The sequence below is a fragment of the Protopterus annectens genome, chromosome 12.part0 (assembly GCF_019279795.1).
Source record: "Protopterus annectens isolate FY-2018-M chromosome 12.part0, PAN1.0, whole genome shotgun sequence".
NCBI classification, from domain to species: domain Eukaryota; kingdom Metazoa; phylum Chordata; order Ceratodontiformes; family Protopteridae; genus Protopterus; species Protopterus annectens.
The window spans coordinates 1123387951-1123414567 of NC_056746.1; positions in this window are offsets into that span (position 1 = coordinate 1123387951).

Here is a 26617-nt window from a genome sequence, read left to right on the forward strand (position 1 = left end):
ATAACTATCATATGTATTATGTGCGTAACTAGTTTAGCATGACAATGATGATTATGTGATAAAAAATGCAGTTACATATCTGTGTTGAACACAGTAGTTTACTGACAATAATCTATACCACTCCCATAACCCAAGTATAATTGTAAAACACAATATATTGTGTAGTATGTATCATGACTTTAAACTCTGTTAATGAAGTCATGCAAGTCTGTCAATTTCCATTATATTGTCAGACATTAGTCCTGCATCACACCTGATAATATATACGCCAGGAACTTTTAATGTCGCACACATACAGACCTAACTGAAGTATAGCACCAATCACTATTTAAGCTGTAAATTTGTAATGACCATAATTGACAAACACATCTTCTGTGGCAATGAGGAATAATCACCTGTGTGGAAATGTATGCCTTCCCTGTTACTTTAACACCATGTAAGTCCCCACAAAATATGTGCCAAATCATCCCATTCCTCCCTCCAAACTTATGGCTTAAAAGGCAAGTCATTTAGCATTTCAGTGTTGAACAGTGGACAGAGAGTGACCAGGTGTAGCAGCACACATGCCATCAATCAATCTCAGCTCTCACATCAACATTGCTGTTTCATAAACTTCCTTCCTCTTTGTTTGGCAATGTTTTTCTTCACTTACCATTGTGCAAAAACAGTTGGCATATTTGTGCATGTCAGTATCACAAATTTGTGGGAAACAATTGCAACTATTATTGGAGGACCTTTGCAAACATGGCAGGAGATGGTAAGGATGGTGCCAAATTCAGAGCACAGAGTTGGGGTGTGGAAGAGTTAAAAATATATGTTGCATTCTTCATGAAGTGCTAAAACCTTAGGCTGTTGCAGGGGACTATACCTGAGGCTTGGAACAGCCTATCCAAGGATGTCTCTAGTGCGGCTGACATATCAGGCACTGGGGAGCAGTGTAGGCAACACTACAGTGACCTGAAGAGGTATAAACACGCACAACTCAAGCAGTGGTTGGATGAGTTTAGAACGTCTCATGCCTCACAGTTGTGTAAATAAACATATTAAGCAACTTTAAATGTTCTGAAAAGCTGTAGATAGCCTAGACTGGTATGCATAATGCTTTCATATCTCTATTTTCACTTTCTATTTTACAGCTACAGAGGAAATGTTGGCAAACAAGGAAGCACATACTGAGAGGCTGTTGTGTCTCAGAGAGGCAAGGAGTATGTATGCAGCACAACTGACACTGATTGTAATAAATATATTGTAATTCCATAGATCAGTATCTAATCCAGCATGTATATCCTAACTGTCAGCAAACATGCATGCTCTCTGCTGTACCTCTTGTTAATTGCAGCAGGCAAGTGTAGTAGTGTATTCAGATTACATGGGTTCAATTCCCATAAGCAACCTATCGATTAATATTCAGCAAGCATCATTTCTATATTTGACATGCAGCAATATTGGCTTTATTATGATGCTGTTATGTTAACCTAAAGTATCTGTTAACACATATGTGGAATATGTGATTACTTGTAACAATTTGCAGTCATTTTTTGGATTTTGAAAGCTCTGTAGATACTGTAGTTTAATAATAAAAGAATATTTATTTTAATAAAGCAGTAATGTGACATATCATGGTTCTAATCATCTCTTTTCTATTCAACCCTTATCTCTCTCTCTCTCTTTTTTGTGAGTTACCTCAAATCACACCATTCTGATGTCATAGCTTTTGTCAACAAAACAAATGTTTTTCAGCACAGGTAGATGGGCCAAAAACTGCAGCTTGACCAACCAACCCTCAACTGGTTGTGCCGCACCAACACTCAGTACCTCTGGGATGCATCCTGGCAGAGCTGCCTCTACAGCACCTGCACTACCTGACCCATCCACATCAGGTAGCATTGCCACATCTGCTGATGCATTGGTACCCTCCAGGAGTATTGGTGGAGGTGATGATTATGTCACCTGCCAGGAGCTGCCAGGCATGGTGCATGATGCCATAGAAACTTGGCTTGGTGTTGATGCCCACATCAGTCACCTGGAAAGGTTGTTCTTTAAAATCAAAAAGAGACTCCCATGGCAAGAATTCTCACAGAAAACTGAGAAGGGGAACAGTAATGACAGTTCTGCAGCTGATGACTGGATCCTCACTATTCCTATGCTTGACAGGCATGTGCCTCCAATGTCCCCTACCAATCCTCAATCACGGTGTCCCCCAACATTTTGTGTCCCTCACCATTGCTGTGTCTGTCTTGTTTGTTCTGCTTGCCTGAACCTTCTTCCTCACTTTCCCTACCTACCTAACTCTCACATGCCTATGTCCCTTCCCCAACATTCCTCTCTTTTTGAAGCCAAAAAAATGGGTACCTGTCAAACAAAAAAAAATGTCCCATATATAGCTCTCCACTTCACATATGTGTCTTCTCAACACACTTGATTTGGTCCAATTGTCTGTACAGCATGATTGTGTTGCTGTCACACATCTGTGTTGTGGTGGCAGCCCAAATTCATCAGTTTCTCTACATGTGCACATTACTAGGTTGAAGAACTGAAGACCTTTAGTTCTTTCCTAACTCTCTCCTGCAAATTCCTTTATTGCTTCCCCTTTGTTCTTCACTCTGCTTCCCCCCACCCCATTTCACCACTTTCCTATCTACCCCATTTTCACAGCCTTAAACTGTTCAAAAAATAGAATAACACACCAAACACGTGGCCAAAGCTGGCCTATAAAAAAACCTTCACTTTTGTCCTCTATATTTATGCAGAGTTGGCATCAATCACCAATGCTGAGAGATGGTGAATGACACATCATGTCCTGTGGCAAAGCTTGGTGAGTTTTTGCATCGGCCGCACTAGTCTGGTTATCTCCATGCAATGGTGCTTAAATATGCTACACTATAAGAATACAGAGTTAAGGCAGGGTAAAGGCATTACTTTGAAATAGTTAGTCTTACAGTTCTGTACACTGCTTGATGTAACAAAAAAGTGTCTTCCCATGTGTTTCCTTGACATAAATCACTTGACTGAAGTTTTTTTTTTTGGCCAGATCATCAAGGGTTCTAATCCAGAGGCCTCTCACATCATTTCTTACAGTGATGTTATTTGTCTGTGATATGTTTAATCATTTAATCACCCACATCTTAACATTTGCCACAGTTATGAGTAGTCAGACATATATATATATATATATATATATATATATATATATATATATATGTGTGTGTGTGTGTGTGTGTGTGTGTGTGTGTGTTTGCACGTGTGTGTGTGTGTGTGTGTGTGTATATATATATATATATATATATATATATATATATATATATATATATATATATCTATATATATATATATATATATATATATAGTTGCCAAAATAGAATATTTGCAAAATTTGCATTGACATCCATTCTCACCACTATGGCATATTTTTGCTTGTTGTAAGCCCATTGTCCCTCTCCTAACACTTCTGTACCCCTGTGTCAGTCACTTCCTGCTGCAGAGTACTATGGCTTAATAATTAGAACAGACCAAAAGTATGTCCTTGAATGTTACATGACACCAAACACTGTTATGTGTATGTCCATTTCTCGTTGTATGCACTCCTCCACTCCGTCACCTCTTTACATGTGTATATCTATTAGGCTGATGTATGTAAAGGTCGTCTCATGGTTTCTGCATACTGGCATAACTCTGCTGATGGATAATACAAACATGCTACCTTGATTCAATAGTTGATCAGTGCTCCTGTAGTGATCAAGGTTTCAATATCTGCTGTAGGATTTTCTTTGCGTCATGTTCTTGTAATGATGGATGAAATGTTCATCTAATATGATGTGGAAATCGTCCTTATTGTGAAGAAGCATACTGCACACACTTTTTCAGGATAGCTGGCCTTACATAAATACATATCTGCTGAGTCATACTAATCATTTCACAAGAGCTGTACTCACATTTAACTTGTGATTTGCAGTGAGGCCTACAAAATGGCCTCTAGTTGTACACATGTATTGATGTAGGCATTATTGATACAATTTGGGGAAGACAAACACTTTAGTGTAGTCATTGATTGTTACATATGCAGTCCTGATCACATTTACTTAGCAATTGACATCCTGACACCATTTGTAAAAAAAGAGAACCATCTGGATTTAAACCTTGTCTCAACTGTACAGTAAGTAGGAACTCACTGGTCTTACACCCCGTGCAGAAGCTGAGAAGTAGATGTATTTTCCATTCTGCAGAATGCTGAGGCTATGCTTCACTGCTAAACTTGTTTGTGCAAATGAAGGTGGACTCAATTAAGTCTTATACTTTTTCCTTAAGCAGAGATGTACACTCTGACAGTGCTACAACTGTATTTCTGCACTGGTGTGAGTATTAAATACTGTGTTCTCTAGATTGTGTAATTAGATAGTTAGGGCTTCTAATCTCAAAGCAATCAACCTGAATGTGTGTTCATTCATCTATCAGTCTGGAGACAATTTTGCACCAGTATGTGAGTCCATAACTATGTCAGACTCCTACCAAACAACTTCTTCTTAGCATGCACCGATGATGTCATCCTCTATAAAGTGGACTCTGACACTATTACAATTGGACAGCTGTGGTGTCCAAATGTGACTTCAGTTAACTGGTGTGTGTGAAGCTGGTGTTCTATTATGGTCACTGTATGATGCTTTGAGTCGCTTTTCATTTGAGTCATTCTCAGGAGAACATTTTTCATATACCCCTAAATCAAACATCCCCTTTTTCCCCTCTGTCCATATGAAGTCCATTCTGTGTAACAGTGAGGATGTCATCATCTCAAAGATGCATACTCACATCGTGAAACAGAGCCAATCCATGACCCTCTGCAGGCCATCTCCAGACCACTAGAGATGTGATTAATAATTCTGTTATGGGGTCATGCACATGTCACATAAGGAAAGAAGCAGATCATATTAAATCAAACATACACACACTTACACTCAAACCCCTGCTATCTTCCATCACATTCACATAAGCGATTTGTGTTTAAATGGTATAATGGCTAGGATTTTACGTACTTTTGGCCAGTAGCCTAGTAATGTTCTATGATCTTCTGAACATTGCATATGTCAGTGTTGTTGTCATCCACGTGTGCTATGTTGAGGTGTGACTGTACTGTATTCCTACAATGGTGTATTACAATATGAGATTTGAGCTACCATATTGATGTTCACTGTTGCGATTTGGCTTCATGTTCTTTCTATATCAGCTGTAGTGATATGACTCATGAGGACTGTTGACAGATGATGCTATGTATATTGTTGCCTTACTAAGGCATGTGCTCTTGTACTACAGTATATCAACATTCTGCACAGTTGTTATGAAACCATCACAGTAACAGATGCAGCATGGCCCAACTGTGCATGTGTATACCTAGCATCTGGAAACATTATCTGAATTACAACAATATTACGTCACACTGATTACATAGTCACATATGCCTGGATTCATCCACATGTTGTAATGCTGTAATGTAAACAAACATGTGACATGTTGGGATTCACTTGCAACCCTGGAGAATTCATTGTATGTAGTATTGTGCTGTTATTCACAAGGAATATACAGGTGTTTTCCATCATCATTGTCTGTCAGCATATGTGTCATTAACTGTTCTGCATGAGCTGTATCCACCTCAGTTGTCATGTGTCCACATATGGTATCAGGGACCTCACACACACATTCCCACAGATAAGCATATAGGCATATGATGTACAACTAATATAATAACATGACTTAGGTAGAGTTGTACGACTGTGTTAACAGTTCCACTGTGCCGCATATGATTCACACCAAACTTTACATTTAGAGGTGCTTTACAGGCTGAGATCCACTTGTAGCATAAGTACAGCTGTAGTGTGACTGTACTGCATCACAGATATACCACAACATCACATCAGTATTACTACTTGATAGTTTGCTTGAACAGTTATTGATGTATGTAAGGATGTCATGGCAGTTTAACATTTTCACTGGCAATGTCAGGGGGACAGTAATCATGTGACACATATGCTGAGTGTTGACATTTACTTATAGCGGCTCCATGTATTGTTTAATAATATCACAGTGACAGCTTCCTCACTCATTAACACTAGACTTTGCACTGTTGTACTTTCTGTGCACATGGGCACAGTTGGTGCATTGCCATCAGTCTCACATTCTGCTGTACCATTCATTCTAATTGATCTCTTCTAATTGATCTCTTCTTAATTCACGCATCAGTTGAAGATGCTTCAGATAATATCCATTGCTATTACATGTGGCAGATGCATGCAATATACAACTACCTGTAAGGAATCCACTCGTAACAGTGTGTTGTTTCTAAGTGTTGTTATGTATATGGATGATACCTATGCCAGCCATGGATGCTTTAGTCAAGTGTATCGCATTTGTTACACTGAGCTCCCACACATCTTGTTAGCCATACAGAATTATTCTTTGGGATGCATACTCATTGAGATTTGACAGTGCAGACTTCCTTTCAAGGTGCTCTACTAGATGCATGTGTGATACGTCATTCTGTGTTGCATCCAGTAAATACTCAAATCAGTGAAAACACTGATGACATGGGTTTTATTTATGCAGGTGTAGATTGTGGCTTAAGTGTCATGCAGATATCTTAACTGTCCAAGATTGCCCTTGATTTCAACTCCAGATTTAAGACTGCCCCTCTTAAACTGTCCAAAAAATGGTAATTTTTGGGGAAGGGGTGGTGAATTCCCCTTATTATAATATGTTACACTCACATATTCTGTTAATGTTGCAGATTAATGGTCATAATATTTTAAAAGTGTGCATGATTGTGCCTGTTTCTGTCTACATTTGTCTATGAGTCTGTTGCTATGTGCCCACAATAGGTTGAGAGGTATGCTGTCATATCAGTCATATTCAAGCGAGGCATTTTGCAGATCTTCACACTATGCACATACCCCTTATTGTATATACTGTCTTTGCTAAATGTCTTCTCCAGTAACATGTCCATGATGTTTATATTGCAACCACTCATCCCCCATTAACATGTAGCCTTGTGTGACTATCGCATACATACTATCATGTATGATGATATAATATACTTGCATGGAATGTATAGACAGCAGTACGTACTGTGCTGTCTACATATGTTTTTATTGTAATGCTACTGACTTGTCTTGGAAGTGCACATACATTGTTATATCCTATCCTAGGGACATTGCTGTATTTATCATGCCCTCTTCCTCTTTCCTCATTCCTATCATTTATGTCTGTGCCCATTTTCCTCAGCATGCATTCAGTGTCTAGTGTATGTCTCACTGTATTTGTCCTTGCTGTCCCCCCTTCATTATTTCACTCTACAAGTATTTTTTATAGTGTACATTGCACTCAGTGCTCTTTTCTTTACTGCGTTAATACTGCTGTTATTGCAGTATTTTCACCCCTGGAAGTCATTGTGGCTGTCTGCGCAATCTTGCCAAGCAGGTTTGTTGGTAAACAAGCTTGAGTGCTTTTTGTTTCTGTGCCCATGTGACAGGTTGCCACTGTTCTCTCTAAAGTCAAAAACATGACTTCAATGGGTCCTAAGAATGTACTAGGTTACCTCTTAAACAGCTTAAATTAGACCTATCAGATCCAAATGGATCTGTATTTAACTACAGCCTCTGGACTGGCTTTGTCCTGATAGATTGGAGGACAGCAATAGTCATCCCTCTGCATAAAGGGAGACTATCTACTGATTCAGGACATTACAGACCCATACGTTTGACTAGTTTTATATGCAAGGTCATGGAAAGAATATTTATGGAACTGATAAATAATGACATAGGAAATCAACAAACACTAGACCGGACCCAATTCTGCTTTGTCTAGAGCAGTTCATGCCTACTGAATCTGGTGGATTTCTTTGAGAAAGTCACTAAGGCCATAAATGAAGGTAAACAATACATACCACATACCTTGACCTGGCTAAGGCATTAAACACAATTCCCCATTCACAAAACTGGGCATAAATCCCTAGTCACCAGATGGATAGCCAGTTGGCTCACAGATAGGGCACATGTAGTTAAAGTGGGTGAATCCAGATCCAGCAAGAGGCCAGTTACTAGTTGTGTGCCACAGGGCTCAGTGCTGGGATCACTCCTGTTCAGAATATACTTTTCTGAAGTCAAGGCTAATGTGGAAGGCCTTTAAATGACAAAGTTTGCTGATGACTGCAAGTTGGGGCAATAATTGAATCCTCAAATGATGTAGATGTCCTTCAGGATGGTCTAGATCAGACAAATGACTGGTGCCAGAACCATAGACTAAGACTAAATGTGAAAAATGCATTATCATCCCTTTTGGGAAGCTAAATGTCCCTGCAAATTTTAACATCAATAACACAACCCCAACAGTTGACTCAGAAGTAAGAGATCTATGTACACAGATAGGTAGTAGACTGGACCTTGACTGCCATCTGTCCACTGTGTTAAAGAAGGCCTTTTATGTGGCATAACTTATAAGTAAAGGTATGGCATCCAGATCCAAGGAAATTATAGTCCTGTTGCAATCAGCCCTCATTAGACCAATAATTGAATACAATCTGCTGTTTGTCATGTACTAGACTAGGCACTTACAGCAGCTGGAGTAAACATAGAGGCTCCTCACAAAGAAAATACAGGATGTGAACAGCATATCCTATGCGTTTAGACTAAAACCCCTATCCCTTTACGCTGCCTCCTACTGACTATTAAGGAATGACCTATGCCTGACCTACAAGGCACACACAAATCTAGCTTTGATAGAGCTGCTACACATCCACAAGTTAAACAGCATGAGTGTCACCCAATCTAGGGATCTAAACTTAGTCAACAACTCAAACAAAACATGCTGGAGAGACAGATATGTGTCTCAGAGATTGGAACAAGATTCTTATTCACATTAAGCAAAGCACTTTCCTGGTCCTCTTTAAACACAGTTTGGATCAATGGGTGGGGATTCACACATTCACACCTGGGGAAGTCCTTATGTCCCTTATGGACAGAGGCATTCTGTAAGGTATTCAGTGCATAGACACAAATCCATGCCATACTCTTGCCCCTGGGGCCATATATTGAGCTAAATCAGGTTACATTGTCTAGGATTGTAAAGGCCCTTAAGCCTAAAAATCTCCTATGAACCCATGAACAGCAGACATATTTATGCACACTGTGACCTGCATGTAGTACTAGTATTGCACTTGGTCATGGCCTATCATGGTGAAGTCTTCCCACAGGTATGTAGCAGTGTGTGTGTGTGTGTGAGTGTGATTCAAATCAGCTATGTTACAAGGTGATCTGGGTTTGTAACTGCCATTTTCACTTGACAATGGTTTGATAGAAAATATCATATCATGATGTTACTGCAATAGTTGCAGGGCATACATGACCACACGCCATGCACACAGTACCATTTAATGTGGATCTGTCCTGCATGTGTGATCTAAGATTTTACTTTTAATGTGTAAACAGCATCACTGCCATTGTTACTGTAAGATAAGTAGCATTACCATATATCACTAACTCACTTACATATTGAATGTGGACTGTATTTATCCCTGATGGCCTGACAAAGTGTATGTGATCACTCTGCATGGCTACATGGCATGAGCCTTGACATGTATTTGTGCATCTGTGTCCTGTATTCAGATTTTTGCATGCTGTTTGTAATGAATATATATTATATGAAAATGTTTTACTGTACTACTCAGCTATAGGAGACCTTTCACTTTGGCAATAAACTCCTACTATCTGTCATACAACACTGCTGGAAACTCCCTCTGCTCTCACTATGTGTCAAACTATGGGATAACATTCCTACTTATATTATTTAATAGAAAAAAGTGCTGGAATACTCAAATTCTTTTATTTAAAACTTGCAAGTTAAAACTTCTCATAAAAGTCAAAACTTTCACCATCAAGGCTTCATCAGGTAAAAACATAATTCAAAAACTGCATTCACTGCTTAAATATTAATTAAAATCACATGACACATTTTCAAACCTTCTGGTGTAGCTTTTTCAAATAAGGGTTTAAAGTGAAGCATTCATTTAAACCAGGAGGTATATGAGATCTCATTCGCAATATCCATTTTGTCTCCTCACTTTATGTTAATAACTTCACATCATCTCCTCATAAAGGTTAATAAATCACCTTCAAGATCATAAACTTAAAAATATGCTGATCACCCCTTTCCAAAATATGCTTACTTAATACATTAGTAGTTAACTTGCGTCTAATTTAACTAAGATGTCCTACTATACGTTCTTTACATTTTCTATTGGTCATACCTATATAGTAACTGTCACATGACTCGCACTTAGCTAAGTAAACTAAGTTACTTGTATTGCAATTATCATATGCAATGGAGTACAAACTCATTTCCTGTAACTGGATGTCTTATTGATTTACCAATATATAAATGTTTACAGTAGACACAGTTGTTATGTCTAAATGTGCCATGCTTATGCCCCATGCCTGTAAAAATACTTTGATTGTTTCTTGTCTGTTTCACTGTACAGTTACACTTATAACCAAAGAGTGGAGGATTAGTAACTACTTCCTTTAGCCCTTGAACATCTTGCAAAATTACCCAGTGCTTTGTAATTATATCTTTAACTGCTTGAGTATTTCTATTATAAGTGAGCCTACATCAAGCCCTATTTACTTTAGATTGATTTTCCTCATATAGGGATGAATATCATCCCTTAATTACTGTTGCTTAACATCATCATATGTTTTTCACACATCTCTCTTTGAGTATCCCCTGCCAATAAAATCTACAACCATACTTTTTAATTGATAGTCTAACCTGTCCTCTTTTGTGTTTAACCTCACCACCCTTTGCATCTGATTCTTGACAATATTATTAATCATAAAGGGGGGGTGCATGCTATTGCAATGCAAAAGTGTTATGTGGTATGCATGATACTGTATTAGTAACTGATGATCTATTTAACTATCTGTATGTTGAAAACCCCACATTTCCAATAATTTATGGAATGCCAAAGTTACATAAAAGTGTCAGTGACCTACCAATGAGGCCAATTGTATCGTCCAGGGTGTGGGTCACCAAACCAATATCTAAATATCTGGAAAAGCAACTAAGGTTAGTTTTGGAGAAAACACCTACCATATTAAAAGATTCTGGTAATTTTTTGAGACAATTCTATAATTGGTCAGCTGGTCACATCACAAATGAATCCTATTTTCTAACGATGGATGTTGACTCACTCTTCACCTCTATACCTCATGAATATGGCATTAATAGTGTCAAAATATTTTTGGACAATTTTTCTGGTTATAGTACACAGAAGATTAGTAAGATATGTGAATTGCTGAAGTTAGTATTAACCAATAATATTTTTTTATTTGACACTAAGATTTATTATCAAGGAAAAAGGTGTGGCGATGGGCCCAGCTATTGCTAACACCTATGCAAATATTGTGATGCATGTATGGGAAGAGAAAAACATATCTACATCCAATGTTTATAGAAAGCATATCATATTTTATAAGCGTTTTGTGGATGACCTTTTTTTAATATGGGAAGGTAGTGAAGAAATTTTTTGACAGTTCTTAGTGTATGTAAACAATAGTATGCCATTTATAAAATTTAAACATGAGATTTCGTTTCAACAAATTGTGCTTTTAGATGTTTTGTTTATAAGGAACGGAAATGGGGAAGTACATACTGAAATGTATAAGAAGGAAGTGAAATGGAATAATTATTTGCATCACAATAGCATGCACCCCCCCTTTTATGTTTACTAATATTGTCAAGAATCAGATGCAAAGGGTGGTGAGGTTAAATACAAAAGAGGACGGTTTAGACTATCAGTTAAAAAGTATGGGTGTAGATTTTATTGACAGGGGATACTTGAAGAGAGATGGGTGTAAAATGCATGATGATGTTAAACAACAGTATTTGAGGGATGATACTCATCCCTATTTTAGTGAGGAATATCAATCGAATGTGAGAGTACAACCTAAAATAAATAGGGCTAGATGTATGCTTACTTATAATAGGAATACTCAAGCAGTTAAAGATATTATTACAAAGCATTGGGCAATTTTGCAAGATGTCCAAGGGCTACAGGAAGTAGTTACTAATCCTCCTCTATTTGGTTATAATCATAACTGTACACTGAAACAGACATTATGCTATAAGGAACAATCTAAAAGTTTTTTTACAGGCATGGGGCATAAGCATGGCACATTTAGATGTAACAATTGTGTCTATTGTAAACATTTATATACTGGTAAATCAATAAGACATCCATTTACAGAAAATGACTTAGTTTACTTAGCTATGTGTGAGTCATGTGACAGCTACTATATAGATATGACCAACAGAAAATATAAAGAATGTATAGCAGGACATCTTAGTCAAATTAGAAGCAAGTTAACTACTAATGCTTTAAGTAAGCATATTTTGGAAAGAGGTGATCAGCATATTTTTAAGTTTATGATCTTGAAGGTGATTTATAAACCTTTAAGGGGAAGTGATGTGAAGTTATTAACAGAAAGTGAGAAGATGAAATGGATATTGCGCATGAGATCTCATATACTACCTGGTTTAAATGACTGTTTCACTTTAAAACCCTATTTGAAAGAGCTACAGCAGAAGGTTTGAAAATGTGTCATGTGAATTTAATTAAGTATTTAGGCAGTGAATGCAGTTTTTCAATTATGTTCGCCTGATGAAGCCTTGATGGTGAACGTTTTGACTCTTATGAGAAATTTTAACTTACAAATTTTAAATAAAAGAATTTGAGTGTTCCAGCTCTTTTTTCTTTTTGGATTTATTTGCTGTGCTACGCCCTAGTTTACAACCAATTTAGTTTCCACAGTTCTACTCGACCGTTCTAAGGCTTTTGGCACTGTTTCCTATTACCACCTTATCTATCATCTCTCTAACCTACATCTCGCTCCAAACACTGTTTCCTGGTTCTCTAGCTACCTGTCAGAGAGATCTCAGGCAGTTAAATGGAAGAGCACCATCTCCTCATTTCTTCCTACCCCAAATGTCCCTCAAGGGTCCATCCTCGGACCTATGCTTTCTAACATCTTTATCAATAACCTTCACTCTGCCATTCCTGACGCCAAAATCTTTCAATATGCATATGATTCTACGATAGTCTGCTCTGCCTCAAGCCTCCCTAAACTACTCACTAAAACCCAAGCTGCCTTTTCTATTAATGAAAACTGGATGCAACAAAATCACCTGTCTTTAAATGCAAATAAATCTAATGTTTTACTTTTCTCTCCCTCCAAGACTTTCTCTTTTGACAAAAATTCATTTAAAGTCCTCAGCCATTCGAATTCTTCCATTGAAGTAGTTCCCTTTGCAAAACTTCTTGCCATTACTATTGATGAACACCTCAAGTTCAATATCCATATCCAACAAAATATAAAGAAAACCCGCCAAAAGCTAGGTATGCTTTATAGGAACAATCTCTTTCTCTCAAACTCTACTAGACATACTTCAGCTACTACTTAACTCCTCCCATCCCTGTTATATGGAGCCCCTCTTCTAACTAACCTGACCGCCACCAACACCTCTAAACTAGAAATCTGCTATAAAAGATCTCCAAATTTGCCTCCAGATCCAAAACCCCACCCATCACTGCCATACCCTTATTTCTCTAAAGTTGCTAGAACTCCCTAATTATCTAGACTACCTCCAACTTACCACAGCACACAGACTTGCATTTCACCCAAACAAATGTCCAACTCTAATAAACATCCTTCCCCCCTACACCCCCAATAGACCGCTTAGATCTGAAAATCAAAACCTAATTACTACCCACAAACCAAAACAGCCTGCTGGTCAGCTTTTCCTTTCTTTCTCACTAGGCAAGAAATGGAATTCTCTCCCTTCAACTCTTAGGACAATAACTCAGAAAACTTTAAAACCCAGCATTTTACTTACTTGCACTCAAAATGGAAATGCACCTGCTTTCACCCTGTTTAATTCTTTCTAACAACTACCCTAAGGAGGTGTTACTCCTTGGCTCCTAATCTCTTTAACACCCCAACAACTAGTTCCCTGAACTGTCTTTATTTTTCTGCAGTTCCTTCTTAAGATACTATATCTACCTTGTAAATATTGTAAAAAGCTTCTTATGTCGAATGAATGCATGTAAACTGTTTCCTTGCTTTAATCAATTGTTATGTATAATGTTACTACACTTCAAATATTATGAAGGTATTTCCTAAATGAATCTCCACAGTACAGCCTTCCAGATACATCAAAATTGTCTTTTGTCAACTAAGCCTGATACAGAATGTTCATTCATGTAAACTGTACTTTATTTTTGTAACTTACTTACTTTTGTATCTTTGATGTTTATGTTATAGTGGAGATTTTCTCCCCGAGCGTCCACTGAAAACGGGCACTCATGGGCCCAGTCACCAAACTGAAATAAATAAATAAATAAATAAAACTTGCTGATTTTTTGGACATTTATATTATTTAATAGATGTAAAAAGTAAACAGGTTCAAACCTTTGCTCAAACAACATCTAAACCGATACACTCTCTTGTTGCTTACCAGGCTAGTCCACCCACAATCCTTTCTACTGCATGAACTTGAATCTCCTCTCCATCTTATGCACTCTCTTTCTGCCTCCATATATATATATATATATATATATATATATATATATATATATATATATATATATATATATATATATATATATATATATGTGTGTGTGTGTGTGTGTGTGTGTGTGTGTGTGTGTGTGTGTGTGTGTGTGTGTGTGTGTGTGTGTATCTACATATATATATATATATATATATATATATATATATATATATGTGTGTGTGTGTGTGTGTGTGTGTGTGTGTGTGTGTGTGTGTGTGTGTGTGTGTGTATGTATCTACATATATATATATATATATATATATATATATATATATATATATATATATATAAATAAAACCACACCCTTATACTTTTAACACTCATCTCTTACCTACAACTCTTTCCATGGACTAACTAAAACATTCTCTACTTTTTTTCCTCTGTTCTATGTGTTCATTCTCTATCACCCTACCTCACATTAGTAACGCCTCCTGTTATTCCTCAGCATAACAGTTTTTCATTGCTGTAAATATATTACTTTGTGTTATAAAGTTGTATGACTGTCATCACTATATCTATTTTAGAACTCTACTGCATTTTTTATATAATTCTGCATTCGTGTAATCTTATGAATATTTTTTCCCTGGGCTTCTGCTAAAATTGGGCACTGCCTTTTCAGAATTTCCCAGCCAACAAAAACAAACTAACAAATAAACAAATAATTAAATAAATAAACATTTGTTGCATCTCCATAACTGTTCAACATATTTTTGTATGAATCTAATAGCATTTTGTTTGTAAAACATATCTTCAAAGTTTAGTGAGGCTATCATACTAATCATTGGAAATGTATACATCATAGCCTTCGTGAGATGCATAGTGATGTCTAACCCATGACTGCACATACTTTTGTAAGTGATTAAACACCTTTTGAACTATCACTTGTGATACAAGCAAACTTACATTTATACAAAAGTAATCAAACTGTATTAACAAATTAACATTAACAAACTTTATACTTCACATATATTACTATGTATCATATAACCTAAGCAGCATTATATAAATTATTAAATTCCTGCACCCTTTTTTTAATCACTTATGATATAAGTAATCATGCATTTATATAAATGAAAATAAATTACATCGACACAATCCCAGTTGCAAGCATTTTACTTCACAAACTATACTGACACACTCCCAGTTGCAAGCATTATACATCACTTATAATCTACCTAATCATTTTTGGTCAAACACTACATATCTCATTTAAGTCCTGCCTTCTTTTAAACCTCATTCCTTCCTTGTATGCGTTGTTCCCATGTTCCCACAATTCTCAATTATTCATATGTGGTTTTCTCCTACCCTTTCTAAAGATCTCAATTTCAGTTGTTTTATCTCTGTTACTATATTATTCACTACTTTTTATATAGTTGGTTAAGATTTTGATTTCCATTTTTTAGTAATTGCTTTTTTGGCAGCTACCATAATTAGACACAGAAAGGCCTTACCATGTCTAGGCAATTCCAATTCTGTATCATAGCTCAGAAAAATCATCTCCCTCATCACACCAATGTGCCCACCCAGCATCTCCAACAGTGCATCCCACAGGAAATCCTTAAAGTCATCCAACCCACCATACTCCCAGAAAATGTGTTGCCAAGTCCTCTTTCTTCCTTGTTACACCTCCAAAATTTGCTTTCTTCCTGAGGAAAAATTATCTGTAATCAACTTGGGGTATACAAATTTCTATATAAACATTTCCAAGCAAAGATCCTACATTTTTTAGATTTTGTTGCATATTTGGGAGACATACATTTATCTTCCCATTGTTTCTTTGTGAATTGCTTGTCCAATCTCTCTTCCCAGTCCTTTCTAACCTCCTCTGATTCTTATAATTATCATGCAATATTTTATATGATCTACTAATTATTCCTTTTTATAATGGAAGTTTCTCTTATAGATTCTACTAAAACCTCTACCAGCATTGGTCTTTTGTTTAGGACTCCCATATTTCTTTCTCTTTACCTATACTCTGATATCAATACTTGTTAGGGAAGGCAATCTCTGACCTGTAATCCAAATAAATTATTGGCTTCTTCTCGTCCTATGTTTAGCAGTTGTTGTTCAGTATGGTCATTGTTCTTCCAGTTCTATGTTGATCTCTTCAGACAACTCTGTATGAATTTTCTAGATACTGAGTGGAGAGTACACATGTATTAGACTGTTGTACTACATAGTGATATGGTCAATTCATATCCCTTAATGTTGATTGTTTTACTTATTTCTGTTCATTGCATATTATAGAGAATTTAAAATGCCTCAAGATATGACAGCTCATTAATTGACTGACAATGACAGAGAAGACACTCAAGACCCCTGTCAGATCTGATAAAATACTAACAAGTTGACAGAAAACACCAGGATGGACCCTGTTGACCAGAGACGGTAGAGTCAAATATACAGACCAGATACACTAATTTTCTCTCACACCACAAGGAAGACACGAATCTCTCACACCACAAGGAAGACACCAAGGTGTCTTCCTTGAGATCTGATAAAATGCTTATCTTATTACAAACCAATTTCTTTAAGTGTTGATTATTAACTATTTATGCCCATACATACAGATATATATTGGAGTTTCTTCCTCTTTTAATTGATAATGATAAAACAGGTTTTGTTTTAAACAGAAGTTCATATGATAATATTAAAAGAATAGTGTCCCTGATTGATCTAGCTAATAAAACAAAAGAAAATGTAACTATAGTAAGCCTCAACATTAACTGTGTTTTAGACTCTGTAAATTAGAATTATATTTCATTAGTACTTGAAGAAAATAATTTTTCTCATAAATTTATACAACTTATTAATCTTCTATATATTAATTCTCAGGCATACATTAAAATATGTTCATTTACTTCAGAACCAATAAAAAATTTCAAAGGAGATAAGCAGGGATGCCCACTTTCACATTTACTGTTTACTTTAGTTATTGAACCATTTGCTAATCTTACATCTGTGTGCAGATGATAGTCTCTTGACTCTAAATGAGTATTATAGCTCTAGCTCAATTCTTTTTACTCTAATGGAGGCTTTTCATAAAAAAATCTGGACTTACTTTAAATGAAAATAAGATAAAAATATTACCTATAAATTATAGTGCGAAGGACATGTGGGAAGACTTCAATAAATATGTAGTTCAAGAAAAATAGCAAAAATATTTAGGGATAGTTATTTCTTAAAATGTTAAAATTTTAATAAAATATTAGATATCAATTATGAATCTAGCCTGTCATTTATAGAAAATTCTATAAATAAATGGAATAGATATTTTTTATTATGGATGAGAGATTTCCTATAATTAAAATGATTATTCTTCCAAAAATGTTATATATAGTGCGATTCTTATCTTTACCTCCTTCTAAAACCTTTATAAAAAAGTTTAATTTTTTTATTTTAAAATTCTTATGGTATCCTAATAAACTTAGGATAGCATTAAGTAATCACACTACAGATTGGTCTCACAGAGGTATTGGGATATCAGATTTAGAACTATATTCTATCGCATCTATTATTAAAACAATAACTCTATGGTCAAATAACTTTTATTCTGTTAAATGTAAAGACATTCTAGGAAACATTTGACTCAATCGATCTTCTTGAGACACTCTAATCAATATTTAGTTTCAAATAATTCTATGAATTTGTTATTAAATGAATATTTCATAAATAATCTTAATTTAATAGTCAAATCTGATACTATTAACATAATAATAAGTACTTTGAGAAGCTTTATTTATAAAAACCCAGTCTATAAAGCATGTTTGTTTTCTTATTTTCCTATAGCTCATACTCAAAATAATATTTCTTCTTTAAATGTATCTGTAATGACTACTTTTAAAAAAAATAACCTGATATATTGGTCTCATTGTTAAATAAAGAAAATGTTTACTCCACTCAATATATAATTAAAGAGTTTAACCTAGATGAAGATCTATGGCTGGATGTTCAAAACTGTATACAGTATGTTGAATGTAGAATTGAAGGTATACAACCATTTGTAAGAAAGTCTGTTCCTAACTTTATTATTTTTTTAATTATTATTGTACAACAAAAAAAAATGGAAATAACATATTATCCAAAATATATAAAACAATAAGAAAAGAAGCATAATATATTAAAGAAAACCAATGGAGCTATTTTAAACATATAAATAATAAATTATCCAGTGATGAAGACAAATGACTATTTTTCTTATCATCCAAACTAACCACATCTTCACTTAGATGGAAACTGTTTTTATGGGAATTTTTATATAGGTCTTTTTATACACCACACAAAATAGAAAATTACGATTGTTTGTTGGAGGTGTAAATTAGATATTAAAGCTGACTGGAAACATATATTTTTGAATGGGTTGAAATCAAACTATACTGGAAAGGAATTAATGATTTCTTACAGGCTTTATTTCTGATAAATTTGTCTTAACCAAATGCTTGGCCCTTTTTAATACTCCAATACCTGAGTGTATTACAAAACTGAAGTATCCCATTTCGTGGTGTTTATTGACAATTGTAAGGAAAGTAATAACTAGAAATTGGAAAAGTGAATGTACTCCTTCATTCAAAGAATTCTGGAACATCACCTCTGAAGTAAGTCATCTAGAGATTATTACAATAAAATTGAGATCTACAAGAACCACTTCCTCATAGAATGCTTGAAAAGGACTAAGTGAACTCTTAAACAAGCAATGTTTGTTTTCTTAGGAATAATGGAAATTGTATATTCTTTATATTATTTATGAGTTAGCAGACACTCTTGTAAATAGTTGTTTTGTATGTTTGTTATAACAGTTTAACATTTAGTTCATGTTTGTTTTTTTTTTACCTTCTACTATGTTAATTATTTTTTTTTAAATAAAAAGTTATTATGTCCTACTTATATTTTCAAAAACATTTAATAACATATTTGAGGAGAAACCCCCCCTATCAGATGAGTCCAGATCAGAGGAGGAGGGTGTAACCCCCTTAGATATGACAGAACCATGTCATGCTGTAGTTTGTGTGGCCCATCAACACTGTGCTCTTCCAGGCCAAAGTGACATAGAGGACCAGATGAGCAAAGTCATAACTATTATCTTCAGAACCCAGCTGCAGTAGATGATAATTCACTTCTTCAGTGACATGACAGGTACCATACATGACCCCTTCTGTGAGATCTCCATAGATTTCACTCATGAGCTTTAGCCACAACAGGAAGATCCATCAGGACAGTAAGTATATTCTTTATGTTTCTTCCATGTGTTATGTAGCCTGCATGTGATAGCCACATAAGTTGTCATCATTATTATTGTCATGGCACATACTTATGTACATTACACCATATGACCATTGTGCTCTCTTTGTAAATTTCTTGATAGTATACCACAGGCTATTCTGCTATGCTATCCTTTGCCATATACATGCCAGATTCCGCTCAAGGCCTTGTAAGTGACAACCTCTTGTCCTGTGCAGAATATTTGACATTATCACTCAGTATCAACATCCACAGTTGTCTGAAGGCCAGTAAATTGTCATGTGTATACATCTCATTTGACATTGCCTATTGCAGATGCCTAAAGTATATTAGGGAATATTTGGTGTGTGCTCTACAGCAATGTTTGTTTCCACTTATATGTACTGGAGTATAGGGTTGTCACTTATGTTATCCCGTTGACCACAGTAACAAATGTCGGCCATTGGTTCCTGCCTGTGTTGATGATTCTGTCATATTGACAATGTATGTGTAACTGTGGGGTGGAAATACTGTCATGGTGAGGTACGTGTCTGCCTTGCCTCACACTAAATACAATGCTCTGTGTAGAAATATTTATTTATTGATTAAATTGTGTTTGTTGACCAGGATAGTTAAGCTGGGCCATGCATGACCTTTTTCAGTGGAGGCTTGAAAAGAACATCTCCAAAAATGGTAAACAAACATAATTATAAGAGAATATAACAAACAAGGTATAATAATACATATAAAAGAAACAATAATGCATCATTACAATTATTATATTATAATAAGAACATATAGTGATATATCAAATATGGAAAATACAAAGGTAAAACTTTGAGTATGGAATGACAGAGAAAAATGATGAAAAATGCTGGGAGATGCAAAAGATATAAATTCAAAGAATCAGGAGAGAAAAAGTAAGGAGGAAACCATAGAAGAAAGAGAGTAATGGAGAGTGCTTGGAAAAAAGTGTAAATAGTGAGCTTTATAATGAGCAGATGAATGTTACAGGTTTCCTGGTGAATATAAGATAAGAAAGTAAAATGAGCATAGCTGGAAAGAAGAATAGACATGAGGATTAGAAGAATGAAAGAGACAGATGCCTGGTTGTACAATGCATAAAGTATAGCCTGGTGAACAGGTAAAAGGGCAGAGAGCATAGAATTATGTAAAACCTAACGAGAGTTTTTCTTTGAAGGGATCGTGATATGCTTTCTGCTTTGCATGGCTGGAATTGAGTTCCACTTTTTTGTTAAATGCATACAAATAACAAAGCACTCTATGTGTTCTGTGATTTTTTTCACATCAAGAAAGCTTGTGTTGGTAGAACGAAGAGATTGTGAGGGGGAATACCATTGTAAAAGCAACTTGGACTAGGTCATTTTTTAGGAAAAAAGACTATGTTGTGGCAAACCGTAACTATGAAAAAATGAGATTATCTGAGATTTTAAGCCAATTTAGTTGTTTGATATCAAGGTTATGATGAGTTGGATTAGGGGGCCTTGGTAGAAAATTTTGCAATTTTATTATAGCACCCCCTTTTCATTCATACAACCATGTGCATCTGTATTGCTGATAATGGATCACGTGGGAGATTTTCTTCCCTTTTTCACAGTGTGGCTCCTTGTAGGTTGCAGTAGCAAAATCCTCATCACAGTTACATACGTCATGTTTGTGCACATTGAGTGGATTCAAGACATTCTGAAGTTGTGTAGGTTTTCCATGAGTTACACTATAATATTTATTTGTGTTCCATTTGCACCTGTTGATATGCTTTCTTCTCAATATTATCACATTACTGAATGACACATTCACATGTTTCACACATTATTAACAAGTCTTCTTAAGGACACATAATGCAATGTGCACTGTACATGTCTGCTCATCATCATATAATGTGACATGTTCTTTCTGCACATGTATTTCTCTGTTTCCACTTCCACACATCCTCAGGATTGTTGTGTCCCATTTTTTACAGTTATGACATCTGCTGCTATGGGTTTGTATGATTGCACACATAAGTATATTAAACATTTGTATTAAGTGTTGATGTGCATTTGTTTATGGTAAATGTACTACTGTTGAACACTACTGTGTTGTGTGTCTCATTAACAAACAGACATACAATACATATAGTTATACATCCATTTGACATGCAGTCACCATATGCTGCCATATATGTGTCACTGTTTAGCTTATAGTAACTAGCAATCTGTACATGTAATATGTTATTGTTCACATTGCCAAAGGAATATGTGGTACTCGGTAGAAGACAACACATTACATATACTCCAAATATCATGTACACATGCTTAGCAGTGGTTATTGTACACTATATGTTTTCTGTATGACCTGTCACATTCCAACATCTGCATCATTGCTTATATATGTGGTACAAGTTGACATGATCTGTGTGCATTCTTGTGTGATGTGTGACTGCATGTACTATTTACAGATGAACACCAAACCTGCAGAGGTTTCCATAGCTTGTTGATATGTGTTTCCACCATACTTACAGTATAATGACACAAGTGTAATTTACCAATATGTATATATATATATATATATATATATATATATATATATATATATGATCTTATTTGGCTTTCATTGTGCATAGCTCTGCTTTTGTGGAGTCAGAAGTAGCACATCACATTATTGATGTACAGCTACCATGATTGAGACCTACATCAAGTGCATAAAACCATAATAGAAAACATTGTGTATGGTGTAGTGGTAAAACTAGTTGTAGCATATCAGGGATGGTAAATGTCAACAACTATGTAGTACATGCAGCAGTCACAATTAATTCCCACATATGACATGTGGTATTCTCTCATTTAAGTAGCATTTGCTTGCAGATTTCTATGTTTATACAGCGATTACTGCTACAGCAGGAGCATTTAACTGCTACTTTGACAGAACACTATTGTGTACATCACTAAATTTCTTGATTGCAATGTGGCTTAGTAAACAGATGTGTTCTTCCTGCCTGTAGGGCTGCTGCTTCTATCCTGACATCTGTTCTTGTGATTGTACAGGTATCTGGATATTTCTTACTTGTAGACTATACCATTTATACATATGCCCAAAACTGCAAAGATAGGACATGTTCACAGTTACACATATTTGTGTTTCTGTGTGTGTGTGTGTGTGTGTGTGTGTGTGTGTGTGTGTGTGTGTGTGTGTGTGTGTGTGTGTGTGTGTGTGTGTGTGTGTGTGTGTGTGGTGTGTGTGTGTGTGCACTCATGCATGTTTATTTGTGTTGCAGTATCCTTCTTGGAAAGGTATTTCTCCAGATACCATGTCATCTGTCATTCATGACTGATCCTCCTCTGTAAGATGCTCACACACAGTGGGCAACACCACAACAATGATACTTTGTGCATCAGTATAATATTTTGTTCTTGTCAGCCATGTGTATGTTGTGCCTCTCCCTTCTTTAGGTGCTATCCCATGCCTCTTGCTGTGTTGTCTGCATGTTTATTGTCCCTGTGTCACATCCCAACTCCATGCTTGTGTTTTGTGGTGCCCTTTATGTTATGTGTTTCTTCCTGAGATCCAATTCCCTACCATTTTCCAACAACTCACCGATCCTTCTTTTCTCATAAGAAAAAAAGGGGGCCATTCCCATAAAAAAAATACCCATTCTCCTTTGGCACACCATCTGACCTTCCTCTCCCAGCTTCCATGTGTGTTACCCTTATTTATTCTCACCCAACTTCTACTGTCCACAGTAGTTTGAGTATTTCCCCCCATACACCCCATTCCGTACATTATTTTTAGATACCTGCTTACTGCAATGAAGGTGATATGGTATTTCATGCTAAGTTTCCATAAGTTGTTTACATTTCTTTCTGTCATCAGATAACCTGCAGAATCTGTATTATACTGATATTACGCATATCCATATATACACATATTAACTTGTTGCTGGTATGTACTTAAGTTGCATGCTATGAATTTTCATTTGTTTACCTGATGCAAACATACATTTGTTTACTATCTGTGACATCTGTGCGTGCAATTTTACATAACTATGCCTTTCCAGAGTGGGCTTGTATTTACTTTGAACAGTAACTTTTAGCATGCTATGGGTTTTCCTTATAGCTTTTGTAGCTGTGTCTAATTATGCCTAATTATTCATATCCGATGCTCGACAATAGTGCTTGCCTATATCCTAGTTCCACACTGATTCTGATATACTTATTACATTGCGTGGCAGGTTTTTTGCTCTGCGGTGCACAAAGTTGTACTGATCTGTTGGAATCAAGTCCTACATCTCACCCAATCAGTGGCTGCAGCTAGTGCCACAAATTCATCACATCTGTGATGACCGTGCCCTGGCCCAGCAAACAAGGAGCCTCAATTCTCACCATTAATACCAGGGAGGGTGTCTCATATAAGAGGAAATGATAACAAATACACACAGTAAAGTACAATTTCCCTTAAGTGCACACATAGATCACAGTCAGTCTGGGGCTGGTTGCTCCCTTGCTCTCCAGGTCCCCAATAAGACTCCCCACTGGCACAGCTATAGGGTCCAGATCTCAGCCTAGCTGGCAAGCTAACCTCCAGTACCCTCTCTGTCCCACCAGTGCTTCATGTCCCTGCCTAGACAGCTGACACACCACACACACACTTTGAGATAAGTATTTATACAACTTCACGGACACTCCTGGGAAAGACTGACAGATTCCCCAGCTGTACCCCTTTACCCAGACTATACGGTAGTAATTCCTGCCACCACCACCAGCTAATACTTATCAGCTACACAAAGGCCCTTAAAAGGGTGCCCAATTATTATAGTGCAATGTTATTATCCAATTGAAAATGTGACTATTCAGTCTGAGGCTTGAGTGGCTTATTACAATAAACTTTATAAATATGGAATGTACTCTAGAGCTTACTTATCTCTACACAAACCAGCCACAGGTAAAGTTTTTTAAAAATATTTAATAATAAATAATTAAAAACACAAGACAATAGTACTACACCACAGTGATATCTAAGAGTTCAGAGATCACACAGAAACTTAAAACAATACACTAGGAAAGTTCTGATATAACAGAAGAACACTTGTCTAACTTTCTTCTAAGTTCCTAGCTATTACTACAAGAAAACATATTTCTAAGACTCTACTTACATAACACCACAGGCAGAGTGCTGATAAGTTTGATATCAAGATCAAAATGCTCACAGTCTCTCACTGAACAATAACTTTTAAACTCACTAACAAACATCTTTGCTAGGCCCTCCCAAAATTACATAATTTTGACACTTAGGTTTTCCCAGTATACACATTACATCATTTTGACACTTAGTCTGGAGTTCCCAGGCCAACAAACTGCATTATTTAGCAAGCTAACACTTGCTCAAGAAACTACAACAATAAAAGACATTTCACATGTACACTCTAGCAATTATTCTTTAAGTTAAGACAATAGAAAAAATGTGTTCAGCCGCCACTTCAACACCACTATTTAGATAATTTTAACTTCAAAGAACATTTGAAATGCTTGGCTTAGTTTTCCTTACAGCAGATGGCAATGTTGCTACAATCTTGAAGTTCACATTTTACAGTGTTTTCTTTCATTTAAGAACACAAGCCTGTATTTTACATTTATATACACAAATTATAGAATTATGTATTAAATTCTATTTGACTAGGCTGGCAGCCTTCACCCATCTTCCCCCAATCTTCACATCTCTTCCCCATTGAAAACTCAAGCTAGTTTTTCAAGTGAAAATGCTGCTTGAGAGGGTTAGGTCTATCTAGGTGTACCTCACCCAATTCCCTGTCTTGCGAGCCCATCTGCATTGGCATTGCTACTCCCACTGAGGTGCTGCACTGACATATCACATGCCTGCAACCCCAGGCTCCATCTTAGCAACTTGGCATTTCACTGACTGGCTCTGTTTAACCATGTTAGATGGTTGTAATCTGTCATTACAGTGAATTTTCTTCCATACAGATTAGGCTGAAGTTTTTGTAGTGCCAACACTATGGCTAGACATTTCTTTTCTACGGCTGCATAGCATTCCTCCCTGAGTTGGAGCCTATGACTGAGATAAATCACTGGGTGCTCTTCTCCCTCTGAAAAAATCTGGATAAGCACAGCCCCCACCCCATTGTTTGAAGCATCCACCTGTACAACAAATTATTTGCTGTAATCTGGACTGCCTAACACAGGGGGTCCTCCCAAAGCTTCTTTAAGCTTCTGAAATGCCTGCTTACATGCTAGAGTCCACACTACCTTATCTTGGCTGTTCTTCCTTGTCAGGTCTGTGAGGGAAGCAGCTATGGTATTATAACTAGGGATGAACTTTATGTAGTACCCTGCTGTCCCTAAGAATGCCTTCACCTGCTTTTTGGTAACAGGTGCAGGCCATGCCTGAATAGCTTCCACTTTGGCAGGTTCTGGCCTTATCTTGCCACTCCCCACTCTATGTCCTAGGTAGGAGACCTCTGCCATACCCACCTGACATTTGCTCGGCTTAATGGACAACCCTGCCCTCTGTAGTCTGCCCAGCACCTCCCTGACATGCTGAAGGTGCTCTGGCCAGGAATGGCTGTAGATGGCAATATCATCTAGGTAAGCAAGGGCAAACCCTCCTCCTCCTGCTATGATATTATCCACTAGCCTCTGGAAAGTCGCTGTGGCATTCTCCATCCCAAAGGGCATCTTTGTGAACTCATACAAGCCAAAAGGAGTCACAAAGGCTGACTTTTCTCTAGCACTGGGAGTCA